The following is a 21,423-nucleotide window of genomic DNA, read 5'->3' on the forward strand; positions in this document are numbered from 1 at the left end:
TTATAAGTCTGAGCTGGAGAGAATTTTTTTTCTCTCAGAATGTTGCCAGTATTTGGAATTCTCGTCCCAAAAGAGCAGTGGGGACTGGGTCATTGAATTCAATCAAGGCAGAAATAGACAGATTTTTGTTAGACAAGGGAATCAAGGGTTATCAGGGCAGACAGGGAAGTGGAGTTGCGTCCACAACCAGATCAGCCATGATCTTATTGAATGGTGGAGAAGGCTCAAAGAGCTGAATGGCCTATTCCTGACCCTATGCCCTATGTTCCTATGTACCCTGTTGCTCAGATCATGTGTCTTGCTTAAATTCATGCTATCAATTAATGCATCTAGCATAAATTGTTAGTAAATTGTCATCATGTTTCATGATGAAGGCATTATGAATTGGTTACAAGAAGCAAGTGATAAACAGAGCTAAGCGATTCCACAAACATCAGGTCAGATCTAAGCTCTGCAGTCCTGCTGCATCCACTCATGAATAGTGGTGGGCAATTGAACACCTCAGAGGAGGAGGTATTTGTGGAGCAGAAATATCCCTATCCTCAATAATGGGAGAGCACAGCATATCAATGCAAAAGATAAAGCTGAAGCATTTGCAACAATCATCAGTCAGAAGTGCCAAGTGGGTGATCCATCTTGGCCTCCTTCTGAGGTCCCCAAAATCACAGATGCCAGTCTCCAGCCAATTCGATTCACTCTGTGATATCAAGAAACGGCTGAAACGGATGCTGCAAAGGCTGACGATAATCCGGCAATACCACTGAAGACTTGTGCTCCAGAACTTGTTGCATCATTAGCCAAGCTGCTCCAGTACAGCTTCAACACTGGCATCTACCCGGCTATGTGGAAAATTGCCCAGGTATGTCCTGTACAGAAAAAAAAAGACAAATCCAACCCGGCCAATTACTGCCCCATCAGTCTATCCATGATCATCAGTCAAGTGATGGAAGGGATCATCAACAGTGCTATCAAGCAGCACTTGCTTAGCAATAGCCTGCTCACTGATGCTCAGCTTGGGCTCCGCCAGGTCACTCAGCTTTTGACCTCATTGCAGCCTTGGTCCAAACAAGGACAAAAGAGCTGAACTCCTGTTGTGAGGTGAGAATGGCTGCTCTTGACATTGAGGAAGCATTTGACAAAGTGTGGCATCAAGGATTCCTAGCAAAACTGAAGTCAATGGGAATCAGGTGGAAAACTCTCCACTGGTTGGAGTCATACCTAGCACAAAGGAAGATGGTTGTGATTGTTGGAGGCCAATCATATCAGTTCCCAGGTATTGCTGCTAGAGTTTCTCAGAGTAATGTCTGAGGCCCAGCCATCTTCAGCTGCTTCATCAATGACCTTCCTTCCACCATAAGGTCAGAAATGGGGATTGCACAATGCTCAGCACCATTCATGATTCCTCAGATACTGAAGAAGTCCCTGTCCAAATGCAGCAAGACATGGACAATATCCAGGCTTGGGCTGACTAGTGGCAAGTGACATTCGTGCCACACAAGTGCCAGGCAATGACCATCTCCAACAAGAGAGAATCTAACCATCGCCCCTTGACATTCAATGGCATTACCATCACTGAATTCCCCAATATTAACATCCGAGGGATTACCATTGAACAGAAAGTGAACAGAACTAGCCATATAAATACTGTGGCTACAAGAGCAGGTCAGGGGCTAGGAATCCTGTGGCGAGTAACTCACCTCCTGAAACCCCAAAGCCAGTCCACTATCTACAAGGCACAAGTCAGGAGTGTGATGGAATACTCTCCACTTGCCTGGATGAGTGCAGCTTCAAAAACACTCAGGGAGCTGGACACCATCCAGGACAAAGCAGCCCGCTTGATTGGCACCCCATCCACAAACATTCACTCCTTCAACCACCGACGCACAGTGGCATCTATGTGCACCGTCTATAAGATGCACTGCAGGAACTCACCAGGGCACCTTACACAGCACCTTCCAAGCCCACGACCACTACCATCTAAAAGGTCAAGGACAGCAGACACATGGAAACACTACCATCTGCAAGTTCCCCTCCAAGCCACTCACCATCCTAACTTGGAAATATATCGCCGTTCCTTCACTGTCGCTGGGTCAAAATGCTGGAACTCCCTCCCTAACAGCACTGTGGGTGTACCTACACCACATGGACTGCAGCAGTTCAAGAAGGTAGCTCACCACCACCATCTTCTCAAGGGCAATTAGGAATGGGCATTAAATGCCGGCCTAGCCAGCAGACGCCCACATCCCATGAATGAATAAAAAAAATCCCAGCTCCTTATCTGCATCCTGGCAAAGAAGTACAGCTACATTCTAGGAAGCATATTCCACTGAGCAATGTTCTTCATGAATGTGCCAAGTTCAAAGACAGTAAAACTGTAAAAGATCAGAGAAGGACAAGCCTTTGAAGGGAAATGTAACTGGAAAAATTTCAAACACAGGAAAGGTGACTGAATGCATGAGTAAGTTTAATTAAGATCTGCTGGTTTCTCCCACTCGACCAGTGTATCCTCATCAGAAGATGCATGGAACTCCTAGAAAACTGTGTAAACAGGCTTTATGGCCCATTTATGCTATTTCTCTGATTCTTTTGCCAAAGTTGTTGCAGATAATAGGGAGAAATCTCACAGAAGTTCATTTACCTTATTTTAGGTAATATGTTTTTGGGAGATGGAAGATGTCATTAAAAGTACTATCAAGCAGCACTTACTCACCAAGTTGAACATTCAGCAATACCTTCTCAAGGATAACTAGGTCATAAATGACAGTCTTGCCAGCGACACAAACATTGCAACTAATTATTTAAAAAATAGTATTGACGCTGCCTTGGTCAGTTTGATGTTTCAGTGTTATGTTCAAATTTAACTCTATTCTTTATTGATACAGTAACTCCATATGTTCTATATTCTAAGGCTTCAACTCAACGATAATTTTAACCTTTTCAACAACCATCCACTTGCACAGTGTAAAAATCAGGCCCATTATACAGATACATTAGCACATTAACCATATATTTAAAATGACCCACTGGTTGCAGAATATCTAGCTTATGACCTACTCTTACAGTCAAAGAATGGATATGGACATACAAACCCATATAATGTTGAATTCTTACAACAAAACCCATTATTTATGACTTATTTTAAGCAACGTAGTGTTTGCAACTGATCTTTAATCTTTGTTTATTTTTTTTAAATGTGGTAGAATTTCTGTGGGAATTCTCCTGATCTCTAAACTTTAGCCACAATCATTTTTACTATCTCCTCTAGTTCCCTCAGTTCATAATGGGTTTTTGTCCTCTTATCCCTCAGCTTAACTTCACACTCTGCCCTTCCCCCCAACTCTCACCCCTCAATTTAACCTGGCAATCTTGTACTTCCCTTTCAAACCAACCTCACACACTTATTCTAACTCACTGATCAAGCCTCCATTCCATGATGCATGTTATACCTTGTAGTTCGTACTGGTATTCTCCTTCCAGGGAAGCTTGCTGTGGAGTCGGGAATCTTTTGACATGTATGTATAAAAGGTCTTGCCAATTTCAACTGTCATAATTAGATGCTGTTTGGAAAGTTAAATATGTTATCAATGCAGTCATTGATCATAGGGTGCTGTCCTTAAGAGGTAAGAAGCCAATAAGTTATGTAAGGGTTCAGATACATTGGAGTAATTTATTCCTTGGATAAATTCCTGCATTCTATAGTAAAGAGAATCAGATATTAACATATGTAGGGAACACTGTGGTTTGATATTCATATTGATTTAATATCCTTACATCTGCTCAGCCTTTGAAGCACTCTTCCAGTATCCACTAAGTACAGAATCAATAAGCACTAAACACTGGCAAGTCTTTTAAATGCTCAAAGTAGTATTTTGCAAAGTATAAAAAAACACAATCAGCCATTCAAAATTCCCTTTAAAAGTTGCTCCATTATAAGCTCATAAAACTGTTAATCAAGCATAGCCAGTGAAAGTTCCATTGAAATACTTTCATTTCACTTAACATCTCCTAATCTTATCTTAATAAATAAAGTAATTGAAAAACCACATCAAAGAAAGATAAATGTATTACAAGCTCACAAAACTAGCAATCAACAAATCTAGCAGTCTTCTTTGCAGTTGTGTAAACAACCCCCTAGAGGCTGAATGTATTTGTGAGCCTTGAAGCTCAGCTAAGCATTCATAATGAGGCCATCTGGCAAAACAGATGTCAGGCTATTTGTTTGGTCTGCTTTGTCAATACAGTTGCCAGATGAGGGGTGGGAGCTAAAGGGCTTAAAAACCATGAATAGAAGTAAGAAATATCCCAGTAAACAGAGGCAGGCCTTCTAACCTGGCCTCAGCATCTACCTGCCTCCATTGCCTCCTTGGACCGGCCTTGGGAGGTGGCGGTCCCAACTCCAGCCCATATGCAACTCTCAGAGACCAGAATACCAGCTAAATGGGCTGGCTTTCTGAATTTAGGAATGCAACACCGGGAAATGGCCCAACACACACTTACCGAAGCCAAACAGCTCAAATTCAGGTCAAGGACCATTCATCAAAATGGTATAATGGCTTACTGAGGAAGGTAGACAATGTTATAAATTTCCAGGGTATTATGTATAATACTTTGGAAGCAGGGCTTTTGAAGGGATGAAATGAAATTAGATGTTTATAGGACTGGCTCTATTAACGGAATTGGAACCTATACATTCCTAAGTTCCTAAAGACACCAGGATAGACTCACTTGGGAGGGTGTGTTAATTAAGTATGTCCAGTGGTAAGTAAGGATTCTTGGAACTTAATTGATATCATTCAAGAATCAGGGAGTAATTTTCCAAGAGTCTCCTTGAAATTGATCACATGTTGTCAAACTCTCTGTATACTTTTTCATTCTCTGTGCTTTTGACTCCCCCAGGAGTTTGCATTGCTAACCATTGAGAGTGAAGTGAAATTTTGCTCAGTCAAACATTGAGTGAGTATGGATGGGCGAGACCATCTTTCCTTGCTCTTTTCATGTTTGTACCTTTATTAGACATAAAACACTTACAGTTACAACTACTCAGATGCGTTTCATTATCCAAATTCATGCTTTAACAGCTGTAGAATGGAGAAAATCCTTCAGAAATATTTGGCCAGTTTGTCACAATGATAAACGCCTTCTTCAAAGCTTGTGTCTTCCCAGTAATAGAGGCTAGTAATGCAGTTCCACAGCCGTAATATATTTTCAGGTGGCACCAAATTAAGTGCAACGGTCATTTATTTTGCAAACAAGCAACTATTAATATATTACAGGATTTAAGCAATAATTTACAGAGAGGCAAAACAGTATCTCCCGATTCCTTCCCTGGTTAGCACACATAATCCAGTTATCCTTCCCACTGTGGCATCTCGACCTCTACAACTAGAAACTACTTCATCTGTGGTCTTATACCCCTCAAAACTGTCATGGCATGATGTTAAACTAGGTAGCAAAAAAAATCTAAGTTATTACATAGATCAGGGGAAAACCGAATTGCTGACTAATACAGCTCACAACCAAAACTACCTGTGTCATTGAATAACAAGCAGCAGCAAATTCATGCAAAGTTTTCTGCTCCTCATTTCATGCAGTTCCTTCTTATTGTGCAATCCTGCATAACACGCACACATAGACATGTTAAATGACGCTTCTGAAATGACTCATTATCTGTCTAGCTTCGATCAGTTACTTCCATACCTTTCATTCTTGATCGCCTGTCCAGGATAAAGAGTGTGGATTTCAAGGATCATCATTTCTAATTATCACAACATTGTTGTGTACGAGGTAAGGTTGCATCTTCATTTACCTTTCCCTAGTTCTATGCTTTCTTTGTTTAAAAAAAGAAAAAAAAACATTTTGCTGAACTTTCAAAGCAGGCAAGAAGCCCCAGGATTCAGAAGCTGTGACAAGTTTGGTTTAATATTTCTGATACTAAACCACAAGTTCACCGAAGAACATTCAGAAAAAAGCACTTTGGATGGAAGCACCTGATAGAATTGAAGTATAAACTGTTGTAAATATGATTGCTGGAGGGGTTAGAAGTACAAGCATTCTTTAAAAATTGAACCTATTCAATGTTCTGCCGTCTGGTAACTGAATCACCTATTAACTTAAAGCGCAGCTAGTGAAATTTTAACCAACTTAGGAAAGCAAATTCACAGGATATTTTCTATTTAGTAGCTCCACTCTTAAATTTAGCATAAATGGCATTTTCAACAACAATTTATATTTATATAGCACCTTTAACACAATATAACTTTCCAAGGTGATTCACATGTTGTAAAACCAAATTATACATCAAGCCACAGAACGAAATATTAGGACAAATGCTCAAAAGCTGAGTCAAATAGGCAAGTTACAAGGAGTGCCTCAAAGGAAGAAATAGAAGTAGAGAGTTGGAGAGGTTTAGGAAGTCAATTCCAGAGATTAGGGCCAGAATTTTCCAGCCTAGTTGGCATCGGGCATCATGGCAGGCAGTGGGTACAATATTGCAAGAAGGCCAAAAATCGGTTTCACGCTGCCGTGAAAGCACAGCGGGATCATCCGATGGTGTCAATCCCACTGGAGGCTGGTGTGAACCCGCTTTGCATTTCGCTAATGGGGTGCAAAGTAAGGCCTGACAGGAATCGTTCCCCCGTGTCAGATTTACTGTTACGCTGGCGGGAAACAAGCTGGTCCAGAACACGTCTGGACAAGTGTGACGTGTAGAAGTCAGGACTTACTATTAGGGCCTTGCTCAGATCACGGACATCAGAGGAGCAGAAGGTGCTGGAGCCCTACAGCTACCGGACCCTGGAGGAACACGTGCAATGCATGCTGGGTGGATTCTCATGGGCGTGGCTCTGCTGCGAAGCAGCTCATGGAAGGTGGGAGGTCCCCATTGATGTCTGTGGTCCGCTTCGGAACATCACAATCTTGGCCATGGGCTGTTACAGGTGATCAGCGAGGGGGTAAGAGGAAGGATTAGGTTTGACTTGAGGAAGAAGGAATACCGGTGGTGGGGTGGGGGTGGGGGTTAACTTGGGAGGGGGAGGCAAAGGTATCAGGGGGTGAGCTTGTGAGGAGGGAGGAAGGAGTATAATGGGAGGAGGGTGTAAGGGGGGAGAATGTGTCAACTGAGGAGGTAGGTGTAAGGGGAGAGGAAGGTGTAAGGGAGGGAGTTCAGAGTGGGGAAAGTGTTCGGAGGGGGCACGGACTTCAGAGGGATGAATGAATCCGGAGGGAGGAAGGTAGTCGGAGGGGGGAAGGTGTCCAGGGGAAGGAAGGAGTCCGAGGGAGAAGGAGGGGGAGGGGAGAAGGAGTAAGGGTGGAGGAAAGAGTAAGGGTGGGATGTCCAGGTGAACGTGCAAGGCAGGGGTCTGTGGAGTTAATGATGCCTCCTAGGGAGTGAACTGAGGGTGGACATGGTAGGAGAGAATGGTGAAAATGAGAGGAGCCAGAGTGCGACGGAAGGGTGGGAGGGTAAGGGTGTGCCAGTAGCAGAAGGGATGGTGAGGGTGGTTAGTGGCGACTCAGAGGCTGACACTCACTCTGGGGGTGGGAAAGAGGAGGTTGGGGAGGTCAATGTGGATGGGGGTGGGATTCTCAGGAAGGTATGGAACATGCACGCTCACCTGGATATCCTGGAAAGAAAAGGGTTCTGGTTGGTTGGTGAGGGTGGGGTGGTCAACAGTGATGGGAAAAGGGACATGGGTGACTGGTGGAGGGGAAAGGATGGGAGAGATAACGAGAAAGTTGACTACAACGATGTTTTTCAAATTGTAAGTAAGGGGAGCCTCGTGTTGGAGTGGCACAAGTGCTGCAGGGGAGTGCTGCCCTGCCATCCACACAGGGGTGGAGACAGCCAATGCAATGGTTGGCCCTGTTGCTTCTAATGACTTTGGTGTGCATCCCTTGGAGAGCCGAGGTCTTGAGGTCCCTGGCTTGCTTTGGCTGTCCTCCTGTGGGCCAGCAGCTCCCTCTGGGGTGACAGAGGATGAGATTGAGGGGGTCACAGGCAAAGGGGACTCAGGCAGAGAGGCCAGCCTCTGAGATTCCTGAAAGGATGGCCTAGGAATGTCCATCTGCTGTTCCTCCTTCCTTTGGGTGTCAGAGGGTCCTGGCCCTGAGGGGAAGGAGCACCTGGAGGGACCTTAAGGTGCCCTGTTTCCCTCTCGCATTGCTACTGCAGGAACTCACCCATGGCTATCACAATGGAGTGCAGGCCTGCATGCATCTCTGTGTTCTACTGGACCAGGGTCTCCATGGCGTCTGCCATCTTTCCCATGGAGACTGCCATGTGAGTACATGTGGGCACCACTTCATCGGAGAGCAGGAGAATGCACTCGTCCGACACGCGTGCCACTCTGTTGAGGGCTTCCAACTGCTCTGTATAATATTCTCCTGCCTTATGCTGACTCTCCACGATGAGTTGAAAGGCCAAACCCAGAGGCTGGTCATCTGACTCGGGCCTCACAGATGTCTTTTCCCCAGTAGCCCTCTGAGTGCTGGGGAGCTCAACTGAACCTGCCTCCTCCTGTTGCGGACATGTATCCGTGTGGTGACAACCAGATTTTGAACTTGAGCCTGCTCTAGATCTAGATCCCATTGAGGTGTGTGTCTCTGTGCTGGTGGAGGGTGTGGGTAAGCGCTGTGATGCATCTTCCAGGCTGCTTATTTCCAGCTCTATAATGGAGAAAGTGTCCTTTTAGCTGGAGGTGAGGACCTGGATGGAGCTGAGGGACTGGCTGGCTGGCTGAGGACATTGGTCGCTTGGCAGAGCTCCCTGTGAACCATAGTAGAGATAATTAATGCTTGGCAGCACAGTCAAAAGCAGGAGAGAGAGCACTCACAGTTATGTTGAGGAAGGGATGAAGTGGTGCAGGATCCTCACGAGAGTGTTCACCACCAACCTCACTGTTGCCACAGGCATGGTCAATATCCTCACCAGTCTGCGCGATGGCACACTGCTCAAAGTGAGTGAGGGGCCTAATGTGGGCCACTCCACCCCCAGTCTGGGACCTCTCCCTGCTGTTGTGAGCCAGCTTCTCCTGCACGAAAACAGATGGGGAGAGTGTGAGCAGGACACATGGCACTGTGCGTAATGTTTGTGTGGTGAGCGGAGCCATGGACAGGATGAGCAGGTGAGCTGCAGAGGATATGAGCCTGATGGAGATGTGAGGGTGTGTGTGAGAATCAGTGGTGTTTTCCATTGAGGTGTGAGATCCCTGTGGATGTGTGATGGGTTTGTGAGTGTGTGAGTTGAGTGTGATGAGGTGGTTGCCTTACCCTGGTGGAACAGATGAGAGCATCCATTCTCTTTCTGCACTGGATGGCTGGCCTCCTCTGTGCTCCGTGGCACTGACTGCCACCGCCACCAACTCCAGGCCGGATTGGTGGCTCTTGTGGACCTCCGGAGGCCAGAACGGGGATTGAGGATGTTGCAGTGACCTTCCACTGCATCCAGCAGGCACCCCAGAGAGGCTTCAGGTATCACTAAATTTGGGGGCTGTTGTCTTCTTTGCTTTTGAGGCCATCTGTCACCCGGAGCAGCCCTGGTCTGAAGACATGAAGTAGGCTACACTCTGGTGCGCTTTAAATATGGTGCCTGGAGCGAGGAAGTGCTAAGGTCATGCTGCGGCAGGCAAATCCAAACCAGCCTACCGGCGATCTGGCGTGTTCCCCATGAATGCATAATTAATGAGGTGGGATGGGAAGGGATTGGGACAATACGGTGCGAAAAGCCGCCGTTGCAGCTGGCAGGTAAAACGTCCTTTTTCCCACTTGCTACTGCACTTAGTGCAAACCTGGAATGATTCTGCCCTAGGGCCTAGACAGCTGAAGCCACTGTCCCAATGGTGGAGCAATTAAAATCGAGGATACCCTAGAGAGCAGAGCCAGGGCTGAGGGGCCCCACAAATCTGCAGCCCAACCTATGCAAACAAAGGAGAGATAGAGAGAGAGAGACACACATGCGAGATACATGATAGCAACTCTGACACTTCGCATGTACAGCACATGAAAACTGCATTACTTTTGTGTGATCAATATTGAAGATACATGTCAGAGGACTGAGCTTGTGGATTAGTGAAATCTATTGTAAATTAAATTTTCCTGTGCTGAATTTAATGGGGGTACCAGGATCAGTTTTCTGACTTTGTGCTCCCATTATTCTACTGGAGGCCGTACACATGTGAATTTCCCATATGTGCTTTCACAAGGCACCCCAGCCAGGATGTGAAAACTATTATCTTTTCGGCTAATTTCTAATTTAATTCAAGATCCTCAACAAAACACTGCACACATCTTAATTCCCCTGTGGACAGACTTTATTTTTCATACATAGACCCCATAATAATACAACGAACAGGCTTTTACCTGCCCGCCGACGTCGGGTGTGTTTGGTGGCGTGAGTGAACAATATGGCGCAATCGGTTTCACAATGGCATGAACCCAGTTTGCGATCATCCACTTAGCCCACTGATGGTGGGCTGCGTTTCCCTCCATCGGACGTCAGGAACCTCATTGTAATGCATCAGCATATCATTATAAGTCCAGCCCGCCAGAATTGCTCCCCCCACCCGCTGGATCGTCCGCCCATGTCAGCGGGAAAACGCCAATGTATTTCACAACAGCATAAATAAAGCCTGCACCTGGTGGGCTGCACTTTGCTCGGACTTCAAGGTTTGTTTGCCTACCTTGCTTCGGTGAGCACTTGCAGTCATCAGCGCCAAGCTTCACAGATAGCACCACACCACACTTCAGGGGGGCTGACAGGTGGGTCTCTACCTACCAGATCAGACTAACTTTTCAATGGCTGCAGGGCAAGGTCTTGCTTGGAGAAAGGGGAGAAGTGGCCTCAGGCAAGGAAAGAGGCTGCAAGATGAGAGCTGTACTGGGGAAGGGGGTATCCCAGGGTGAGTGTGGGGGCACATGTTGATCTGTGCAAGTGGCCTCAAGATGGTGAGGGCTGAGGAGGCAGCCTCCAGAAGAAATGAAGCCGGATGGACATGTGAGGGTATGTGTGTGAGAATGGGTGGTGCTGTCCCTTGAGCTGGCAATGAGTGAGATGCCAGTGAATGTGCGATGGGCTTGAGTGTGTGAGTTTAGAGTGATGGGATGGTTGCCATACCCTGGCTGCACAGATGAGATCATTCATCCTCTATCTGCATTGGATGGCCAACCTCTTCTATGCAGCATTGGCACTGATCACCACTGCCTTCACCTACCAAGCCAGAGTGGTAATGTAGCTGCCCCTCCTGCGGCCAGAGCGGAGATAGAGGACATCAAAGCGAGCCTCCATGGCGACCAAAAGGTGCTTGAGGGCTGGAATCTTCTTGCCTTTCAGAGCCATATCTTATTTGCTGCAGTCCTGGGCTGGAAGCACTAAGCGTGGCTGTACTTTAAATGTGGTGCCTGTCATGATGAAGTGGCAAGGTGACAGTGTGGCAGGCGAAACGGAGCCCACACACCATGGATTTCCTAGGAATGCATAATTAATATGGCGAATTTGGGACGATACGGCATGAAAACCTGCATCGCGGCCAGCAGCTAAAATGTCGTTTTACCCGCCCGCTACCGCGCTTAGTGCAAATCTGGGACAATTCTGCCCAACATATACTAAATGAATACAAACTATTTGACATATAAACAACTGTAAAAAGGGAATATTTATTACAACGTTCATACCATATTATAGGTATTAGGTAAAATTCATAACCTTACAAGCCATCTCCATAAACCAACATATTTAATAATTACCAAATCTGGTAAACACCATGAGATGTTCTAGCTTGGTGATAGCTGTCAGCTTTCTTCTTCCTGTATGCTTTCTGACTGCAGTTGTAAACTGCTGCCACATATAAAGCCAAAAAGATGCAGCCCATTTGACTTTTGTTACATTTGGTAACCAAATCATTGTACAGAGCAACGTTCCAGAGTGACAGAACATTCTATTTAAAGGTAGTTCCAGTTTTATTAGTTCACCTCTTTTCACCTTGTTAGAGCTAACAGGCATCTGACAGTCACAGCAATAGAACAGTTTGCTTCCACTCGTGCACTTAAACAAATAGGCCTGAACCTTCTGAGCATCAGCATTGCTGCGTATTACCGCTGTGCACAAAGATTCTCCTGACCCGATGCTGTTGTGCATTTCTTCTGGGATCTTCTGCTCCCGACTATCAAATAAATGCCCCCTTATGGCATTTAATTGTCCAGTCTTTTAATGAATGTTAGTGAATGGGTGAGTGGATGAAGGAGTGAATGGGTAGGTGGGTGTCTGGGTAGGTGTGCGAGGCGGGGAGGAGGGTGAGGTGGGGAGGTGGGTGAATGGGTAGGGTAGTTGGGTAGGTGGGTGAGGTGGGTAAGGTAGATAGATAGGTGAGGTGGGCCTGTGGGGGAGATTGGTCAGTTGGTGAGATGGGTAGGTGGGTGAAGTGGGTGAGTAGGTGGGGTGGAGATTTAGGTAGGTGGGTAGGTAGGTGAGATGGTGGATGGGGAAGGTGGATAGGTGGGTGAGGTTGGTGAGGTGGGTGGGTAGGTGAGGTGGGTAGGTGGGTGTGGATAGTTGGGTCAGGGGTAATTGGGTGGTTGGGGAGTGTAATCAGGTCAGGGGGATAGTTGGATCTAATTGGGGGTGGTCAGGTGGTCAGGAGATAGTTGGGTCAAGTCGGGAGGGCCAATCGGGTGATCGGGGCTCAATCAGCTCTGGTCGGGGATTAGTCAGGTGGTTGTGGGTAGTCATATTGGGCCAGGGTGGTAGTCAGGTGGTCGGGGGTAGTTGGGTCTGGCTGGGGGTGTAATTGGGTGATTGGGGGGTTAGTAGTCGGGTCCAGTCGGGGGCTAGTCGGGTAGTCAGGGGGCAATTAATGGGGTTGGATCAGGGGTGTAGTTGGCTGGTCAGGGGGTAGTTGTGTCAGGTCAGGGGGATAGTCAGGTGATTGAGGGTAGCTGGGTCTGGTCGGAGATTAGTCGAGTTAGGGGTTTGTCAAGTGGTCAGGGATTAGTTGGGAGATTGGGGGTAGTCAGGTGCTCAGAGGGGTGGTGGGGTGGTCAGGGAACTGACTGTGGGGGGCATCAGATGTGGAGTTACCTTGGTGTTAGACTAGATTTTAATCTGTCTAATATTTGCAGGGTAGCTGTCCAGGTAAGTACCATGGATCTGTCCTAAGTCTCCGACTCCAGATTATAGATCTAGACTCCATAAATTCTACAGACTGTATTAACACTCTATATACAAATCAAAGTAAAAGTTTAAATTTAATTCATTTTTATGCATGTTAAATCGGACTTACTAACAAGATGTTTTATAACATTTAGTTACTTGTTATATGAACAGAGGGAATTTATTCAAGTTTTCCTTTCATCCTCAACAAATGTCCACAATAAAAAGGAAAACTTGCATTTGTATAGCATTATTTACAACCTCAGGATGTCCCAATTAATTTACAGCCAATTTCCAGTTCTTTCTGAAGTGTAGTTACTGTTTTAACGTAGGACAAATGGTAGCCAATTTGCACGCAGCAAGGTCCCACAAAGAGCAATGTGACAATGACCAGATAATCTGTTTTGTATTAGTGATGTTGGTTAAGGGATAAATATTGGCCAGGACACTTATGAGAACTTTGCTGCTCTTTTTCAAAATACGATCTTTCCCATCCTTGAGACAGTAGACAGGGCCTCAGTTTAATGTCTCAACCAAAAGACAGCACCTTTGACAGTGCAACACTCCCTCAGTACTGCACTAGAGCATTAGCCCAGAATTTGTGGTCAAGGCTCTAAATTGGGACTTGAACCTACATTTTTCTGACTCAGAAGAGAGAGGGTTGACACGCAGCCACAGCTAATTCTCAACAAAAGCATTTTTTTAAAAGCTTCATCCATTGACGAACATAATTAACAAATGAATATTAGGTGCAAGAGCGAATAAATTGCCTCAATGAAAAAGGATGATGAGGAAAATTGGGTCCCTGTGAAAGTTGAGAACATTTTGGAATTTAGCCATAGTCACATAATGGTCACAGCGAAAGAGAGAAGCCACAAGATTTTGTAACGAGGACCCTAGTGTAATAAAGTTTGATCATCAGTGAGTCATGATTAAAGCTTTCATTAAAAGTAACTAAGAAACAGGCACAAGTCTTTGGCACAGCCAAAATATGTAAATGTACAAAAGTTTAAATTTAATTGACTTTTATGCATGTTAAATCGGACTTTCTAACAAGATGGAAAGTTGAGTGACCTCAAAAACAATTTAACTTTATCTTCAATTGGCATGAGTAGTTGAGAGGAAAATAAATGTCATAATGAAGGCATTTCTTGCGTTTAGAAGAAGAAGTAGAGGTAGTTAATATTTCCAGAAGCTATTTGAGATTTAATGCAGCTAATTAGTCAATGATTGTATTTGAATATGCACAGTGCTTCAACATATACATGTTTAATATTTTTACATCAGGCTCATTGTGCAGCACTGATTTTGCGACCTTTGTTGCAGTGTATTCAAGGCACCATTAATTGTAAACAATTAGGCTACTTCTGATCAGAACCAAAACAAAGGTAGGATTTATTTTAGAACTTCAATATGCTATAGATTTATATCTGAGTTTAAAGTTCATCTCTCTGACAGGAGTACAACATTCTACATGCACAGCAGAGAGAGATTCATGTTTAAACTTGGAGCACAGTTTCATGTTATGGTATTGCAGATTGAAACCTGCTTGAGGCTGCGATTCATTATTGTGGAATATGCAAAAACAATGAACTTGTGATGGGTTAAAACATTGGTCAAGGTTACCCAACAATGTATCCAAGTTAACTTTGTCAATTTAATATGATTCCACTTCATTCCCCTTGTCCTTTCCATGATCTATAAAACAGTTGATGATTCCATCCTCCTCTGGGGAAGGATTATTACATTGGCCTAAAAACTCTGCTCCCCCCACCCCCCCAGACCACCTCCACCCCCTGCCCACCCCCCCCCCCCCCCCCCCCCCCACCGCCCTGAACCAACATGAAGACAGCAGCTCATCATAGAATGCAGCTTGTCACAGAGTGTGAAATTGAGAATTTGTTGAGTAAGGGGATTTTAAGGGTTAAATTTAAGGGTTAATCTCTTTCTAGAATCTGGTCTAGTTTGAATTTAGAATTTAACTACAATTTTCTGTTAAAGTTAAGTTTCTTTCAGCCTTAGTCAAGATAAACAAGCTCCCTGCAGGAGAGGCAGCTGCAGTTAGTTAATTAGGTTGCTAGTTTGAACCTGTTTATCTAGCCAGCAGAGCTGACTCATCTCTGTGGAATTTCAGCTAGCATAAATATAGGGGACCTTGCTAAGTGCACAAAATAAGCCAGCATGAAGTGAACAGTTCATCACAGCTAGTCACAGAGTGTGAACTTGGGAATTTAATGAGTAAGAGCATTTGGTGCAGTGAGGGAGGAAGGAAGCAAGTAAGTGATTGGTTGGCAAGTATTCTGCTCATTTATCTTACAATAACTCAGGTAAGTTAGCAGTAATTATAACGTTTTATTAGTAGTAGTAAGGTTTACTGGCAGTAGTAAAGCTCATTGGGAATAGTAAGGTTTATTAATTGAAAATAATTAAGAAAATAATAATTAATTAATTAAAACATAATAAAGATGGCAGGGCAGGTGATGTGTTGTGACTGCAGAATGTTCCTGGACACCAGTGTGATCCAGGGCAAATATGTCTGTAGTAAGTGTCAGCAGCTTGAGGAACTTCGGCTCAGAATTATTGAACTGGAGGCCGAACTGCATCCAGAAGGGGAAAGTTTCCTGGACACTTTGTTCCAGGAGGTGGTTACACCCTTGAGGTTAGGGTCTTCTGATTTGGCCAGTGATCAGGGACAAGAAGGTATGACTGCGAGTGAGGAGGGTAAGAGGATTGAGAAGATAGAAGTGGAGGAGCCTCATCCCTTGCAAGTGTCTAATAGGCTTGAGGTTTTTGCATCTTGTGGGGATGAAAGTGGGGGCTGTAGGAATGAGCAACCTGACCGTGGCACCGTGGTACAGGAAGCCATTCAAAGGTGGGGAGTTAATAGTAATGCGGTGGTTCTATGGGACAGTACAATCAGGGGGATTGACACAGTTCTTAGCAATTGAAAGTGCGAATCCAGATGTCTGCGTTGCCTGCCTGGTGCCAGGGTTCAGGACTGGAGAGGTACTGGCACTGGGAGAGGGACGATCCAGTTGTCATGGTCCATGTTGTTACCAACAACATAGACAGGACTAGGAAAGAAATTCTGCTTTGGGATTATGAGCAGCTAGGGTCGAAATTAAAAAGCAGAATCTCAAAGGTAATAATTGATTATTTCCTGAGCCATGAGCAAATTGGCATAGGGTAAATAAGATTAGAGAGATGAATGCATGGCTCAAATACTGGGGTGGGAGAAATGGGATTTAATTCATGAGGCACTGGCACCAGTATTGGGGAAAGTGGGTACTGCACTGTTGGGACGGGCTTCACCTGAACCACGCTGGGATCAGTGTTCAGGCGAGTCAGATAACTAGACCGGTAGAGAGGGCTTTAAACTATATAATGGGGGGGAGGGATCATGTGAAAGGCGATGTACATAGGGACATAGGAGCAGGAATAGGTCAATCGGCCCGTCAAGCCTGCTCCGCCATTTAAACAGATCATGGCTGGTTATTAACCTCAAACCATTTCTCCCCACAATCCCCATATCCTTGATATCATTAGTATCCTGAAGCCATTGATTTCTGTCTTGAACATGCTCAATGATTGAGCTTCCACAGCCATCTGGGGTAGAGAATTCCAAAGATTCACCATCCTCTGAGTGAAGAAATTCCTCCTCATCTCAGTCTTAAATGGCCTACCCCTTATTCTGAGACTGTGTCCCCCGTTTCTGGACTTACCAACCAGGGAAAACATCTGATCCACATCTACTCTGTCACGCCCAGTAAGAATTTTGTATGTTTCAATGAGATCACCCCTCATTCCTCGAAACTCCAGAGAAAATAGGCCCAGTTTCCTCAATCTCTCCTCATACGACAATCCTGCCATCCCAGGGATTATTCTGGTGAACCCCTGGCAAGTATATCCTTCCTTAGATAAGGGGTGACATGTAGGTCTAAGACTAGTGTTTTAAGCCTGAATAAAGGGAATTATATGGGAATGAAAACAGAGCTAGCTAAAGTGAGCTGGGAATCTACTTTAGAAGGTAGAACAGGAGAGATGCAGTGGCTGACTTTTAAGGAAATATTTTAATAACTCTCGGCAAAGATTTATCCCAATAAGAAAGAAAGACTCTTGACAAGGATGGCTGAATAAAGAAGTTATGGATTGTATCAAATTGACAGAAACACTAAAAATTTGTAAAAGTTAGTGGCGGGTCAAAAGATTGGTCAGATTTTAAGAACCAGTAAGGAATGATTTTAAAAATAATGAAGAGGGTGAAAGTTGAGTATAAGAGAGAGCTAGCTAGTAACATAAAAACAGATAGTAAGAGTTTCTATAAAGATTTATATTGGGAAAGAATAATTACAGCTAGTGTTGGCCCTCCACAGAGTGAGTCTCGGGAATTGATAATGGAAAACAAGAAAATGTCAAAGTAGAAATGGCGGAGGCGTTCAACAGGTACTGTGTTTGTCTTCATTTATGAAGCCACCTGCCAAAGATACTTGAAAATCAGGAGATGAATGGGAGGGAGGAATGTAAAACAATCACCATCACTAGGGAAAATGCTGACAAGTCCCCAGGACCAGTGGGCCTACATCCTAGGCTCTTAGAAGTGGCTGCAGAGGTAGTTGATGCATTGGTTAAAATCTTCAAAAATTCCTTAGACTCTGGAAGGGTTCTAGTGAATTAAAACTAGCTAATGTAACACATTTATTCAGGAAAGTAGGGAGACAGAAAGCAGAAAACTGCCAATCAGTTAGCCTAACTTCCGTTATTGGGAAATTGTTAGAATCCATTATTAAGGAGGTTATATCAGGAGACTTAGAAAATCATAATGTGATCAGGTGGAGTCTACATGGCTATTTGAAAGGGAAAACGTGTTTAACTAATTTATCTGATTTTTTGAGGAAATAGCAAGCAAGGCAGATCAAGTGGAATCTGTAGATGTGGTGTACTTGGATTTCCAAAAAGTATTTGGTAAGATCCCATATCAAAGCTTACTACACAAGTTAAGGGAACATGGTGTAGGGGATAACATTTTTGCATGAATAAAGGATTGGTTAGCTAACAGGATGCAGAGAGTATGGGTGAATGGGTCTTTTTTGGATTGCCAAGCTGTAAATAGTGGAGTGCCACACGGATCCGTGCTGGAGCCTCAACTAGTTACAATCTACATGAATGATTTGGATGAAGGGACCAAATGTATACCAAAGATAGGTAGGAAAATAAATTGTCAAGAGGAGGTAGAGAGTCTGCAAATGGATATAGACAGGTTAAGTGAGTGGGCAAAAACCCAGTAGTGAGGTGTTTAAATTTGTGCAAGCTCTCCCAAAGTTTGAGGAAAGGGCTGTAGAGGCATTCTTTAATTCATTTGAAAAGGTGGCTAAGCAAATGAAGTGGCCAAAATAAACCTGGACATTGCTCTTACATAGTAGATTGGTAGGTAGAGCTCATGAGGTTTATGCTTCACTTTCAGAAGAGGTATTGGTGGATTATGATGCAGTAAAAAAAAAAGGCTATTGTGAGTGCATATGAGTTAGTCCCTGAGGCATACAGGCAGAAATTTAGGAATATAAGGAAACAGCCTGGGCAGACCTATATTGAGTTTAAAAGGATAAAGCAAAGTAATTTTGACCATTGGATAGAGACAACATTTGAAGCTCTTAGGGAAATAATTATCTCGGAAGAATTTAAAGATTCACTTCCTCTTGCAGTTAGAACCCATGTTGAAGACCAGAAGGTTAAAACAACTAGACAGGCAGTGGAGATGGAAGATGATTATGAACCGGTCCATAAACCTGAACCTTTTTTCCATCATCCCCATAAACCCGAGAAGGATAGAAGATGGGAAGGTGAAAGGAAGGCAAGTAGTCAGGGAACAGAAAGGACAGTTGGGAATTCTCAGGAAATTTCTCCTCAGACCAGAAGGGAAGGTACTGAGGGTGGAAGTGGCATTCAAAAGCCTAAGTGTTTTCATTGTAACAAGATGGGATATGTTGGGGCAGATTGCTGGAGATTAAATGGTAGATCTATTGCAGTAGTAGGAACACCTAAGGAATCTGCAGGAAAGGTAGCATCAGAAAAGGAAATGGTTGTTAAAACTGTAGCAGTAGTACAGGTGAAACGTGTTTCCTCAGAACACACAGGAAAGGGGGACATGGTGCAGGATAGTCCAAAAAATTCTTCTTTGATTACTGGTGAAGGAAGTCAGGCTATTGGAGGGTCTGGATGTTTTGCTTTGAAGAGAGAAGTGTTCCCTTACTCCTCCAAAAAAAAGTAAATAGATAAAAATTTTGAGAGATACCGGGGCAGATCAATCATTGATGATGCTGATGATGCAATTTGTGTTCCAGGTAGTTTTATGAAAGAAAAAGTATTGATAAGAGATATTAATGGGATTTTTGAACCTGTTTCTTTGCATAAAGTTAACTTACAAAGTCACTTTATAAATGGAATTGTTATGGTGGGAATTATTCCTAAATCACATATTGAAGGTGTGGATTTTATTCTGGCTAATGATTTGGCTAGTGGAGACTAATGTGGTAATGATTGTATCGCAGTAGGTGGTTGATCATGTTGATCTTAACCAACTTCAGAAAACTACTGTGTCCAAAAATGAGATACTTATTGCAGATAACAAGCAATTGAAGGAATACTTAATTATGGTAGAAAATCAACTTTCATGAATGAAAGAGGAGTTTGTTAATGACAGAAGAGAATTGGTGAGAACAACTGAGAATCAGTCAGAAAGTAGAACATTTGATTGAGGGCTTGAAATGTCTAAATGATAAACTTGTAGAAGCAAACTTAACAACGGTCAATTTTCAGTTAAAACTTGATGAACTTCAGGCATTAGAAGTTGCTATGAGCAAGAAAATAAATTGTTGGTAAGTCAGAATAATTGGTTGAAAGCAGAATTAAAAAACAAAAGTAACAAACTGTTAGAACTTCGTTGGGAAAAGAGCAATGAGATTCTTGAACTTCTGTGCAATCTGGAGAAAATGAAAGAGGAGATGTGTGGTATGGGGTGTCACAGTCCAAAGTTGTCCCTGTGAAAAACTTTTTGCTGAATTGTGGTCCAGTTGAGCAGAGAACTGATCCAAGTAAAATTACTGATATATCATCTTCAGTAATGGACAATATGAAAGCAACTAAAGTGCATGCAGAATTGGAAATTAAGAATGGCCAACAAAAAGGACTGATAGTGCAAAATGGTCTGGAAAAGTCAATGACCACAGACTCTGATTTACAAGTGATTGCCGGTGCTAATATACCAAATATAGCAGCTGGAATCCAGGCAAGTGGACAGGCTGCAAAAGACCATCTAAAACCTGGAAAGGAGTGGCATGATATAGTTCATGAATTATGCAAAAGAATTGAAGGGTTGGAATGAATTATGAAACTCCACAAGGAGAACATAATTGACACTGCTCAAAGAGAAGTGGAAAAGACCTGTTTGAAACAAGATCTGGTGAAACACAATATCATAAAAAGTTTAAAGATCAAACCAAGCAGGAATACAAAACGTTTTTGTGTGAACGTAAGAAGCACCTCAACAACATCCTTGAAAGGCAAAAAGAGATTTTGACCAGAGAAGGAATGAGATGTTAATGCACAAAAATGCCATTTTTACTTTGCTAAATCGAAATGAGAATTTACTACATTTGAGTTCAGAAAATGAGTTTGAAGATGGAATTATGCCTAAAGGGAACGGAAAGGATGATCGGGCTGTAGACATAAACAAAACGTTCTTTGCTGAGAGACTGGGAATAAGAGAAAAAAGAAACATAAGAGTTGAATTATGATAATGCTAAGATGTATAAATTCTGCTAATCTTGTTACATTTATTGACTTTGTTTAAGTACATTTTTGTAATTGTACCATATGTTGTGTAATTATGATGAAATGGAAAATTTATTTGTATAGTATGTAATAAGCCATTGTTAGAGGTTTATGTTGTTAAGTTTGTGTGAGGCGGATATAAGGCCATTGTAAAGAAACCTTCACTGTTGTGAAGCTTTCTTTTCTCCAATGGTGTCAGGAAATAGAGACCATTTAAGTAAGTTATATTTGTAGTTGTGAATGTTAGGAATGAGTTTTAACTTTAATGTTTAAGTTTGATTTGTATTTCTGTATCTGTGTGTTAAGAACGGTCAAATAGAGTTTTAGTTTCAGTTTTAAAAGATGCTTGCATTTGTAATGAGAGTTTATGACTTAAGAAGTTAAGCAAACACAAGAGTAGAAAGACAGTGCTGTTGCCTAGCAACAGGGGTCCAGAGAGGCAGGCCCCTCCCACA

The 21,423-nt window shown here is 43.5% G+C and overlaps 1 protein-coding gene across 1 annotated transcript in view; it reads left to right on the forward strand.

Moving 5' to 3' along the window:
- The first annotated feature begins 5,331 nt into the window (after positions 1 to 5,331).
- The window catches only part of LOC144691460 (transmembrane protease serine 9-like), a 170,355-nt gene continuing 154,263 nt past the window's right edge, over positions 5,332 to 21,423 (forward strand). Inside the window, exon 1 of the mRNA XM_078559567.1 lies at positions 5,332 to 5,784. The gene's annotated coding sequence lies outside the window, so the exon portion shown is untranslated. The remainder of the gene's footprint in view (positions 5,785 to 21,423) is intronic.

Source organism: Cetorhinus maximus, chromosome 2 (genome assembly GCF_964194155.1).
Source record: "Cetorhinus maximus chromosome 2, sCetMax3.hap1.1, whole genome shotgun sequence".
In the NCBI taxonomy this organism is placed as follows: Eukaryota; Metazoa; Chordata; class Chondrichthyes; order Lamniformes; family Cetorhinidae; genus Cetorhinus; species Cetorhinus maximus.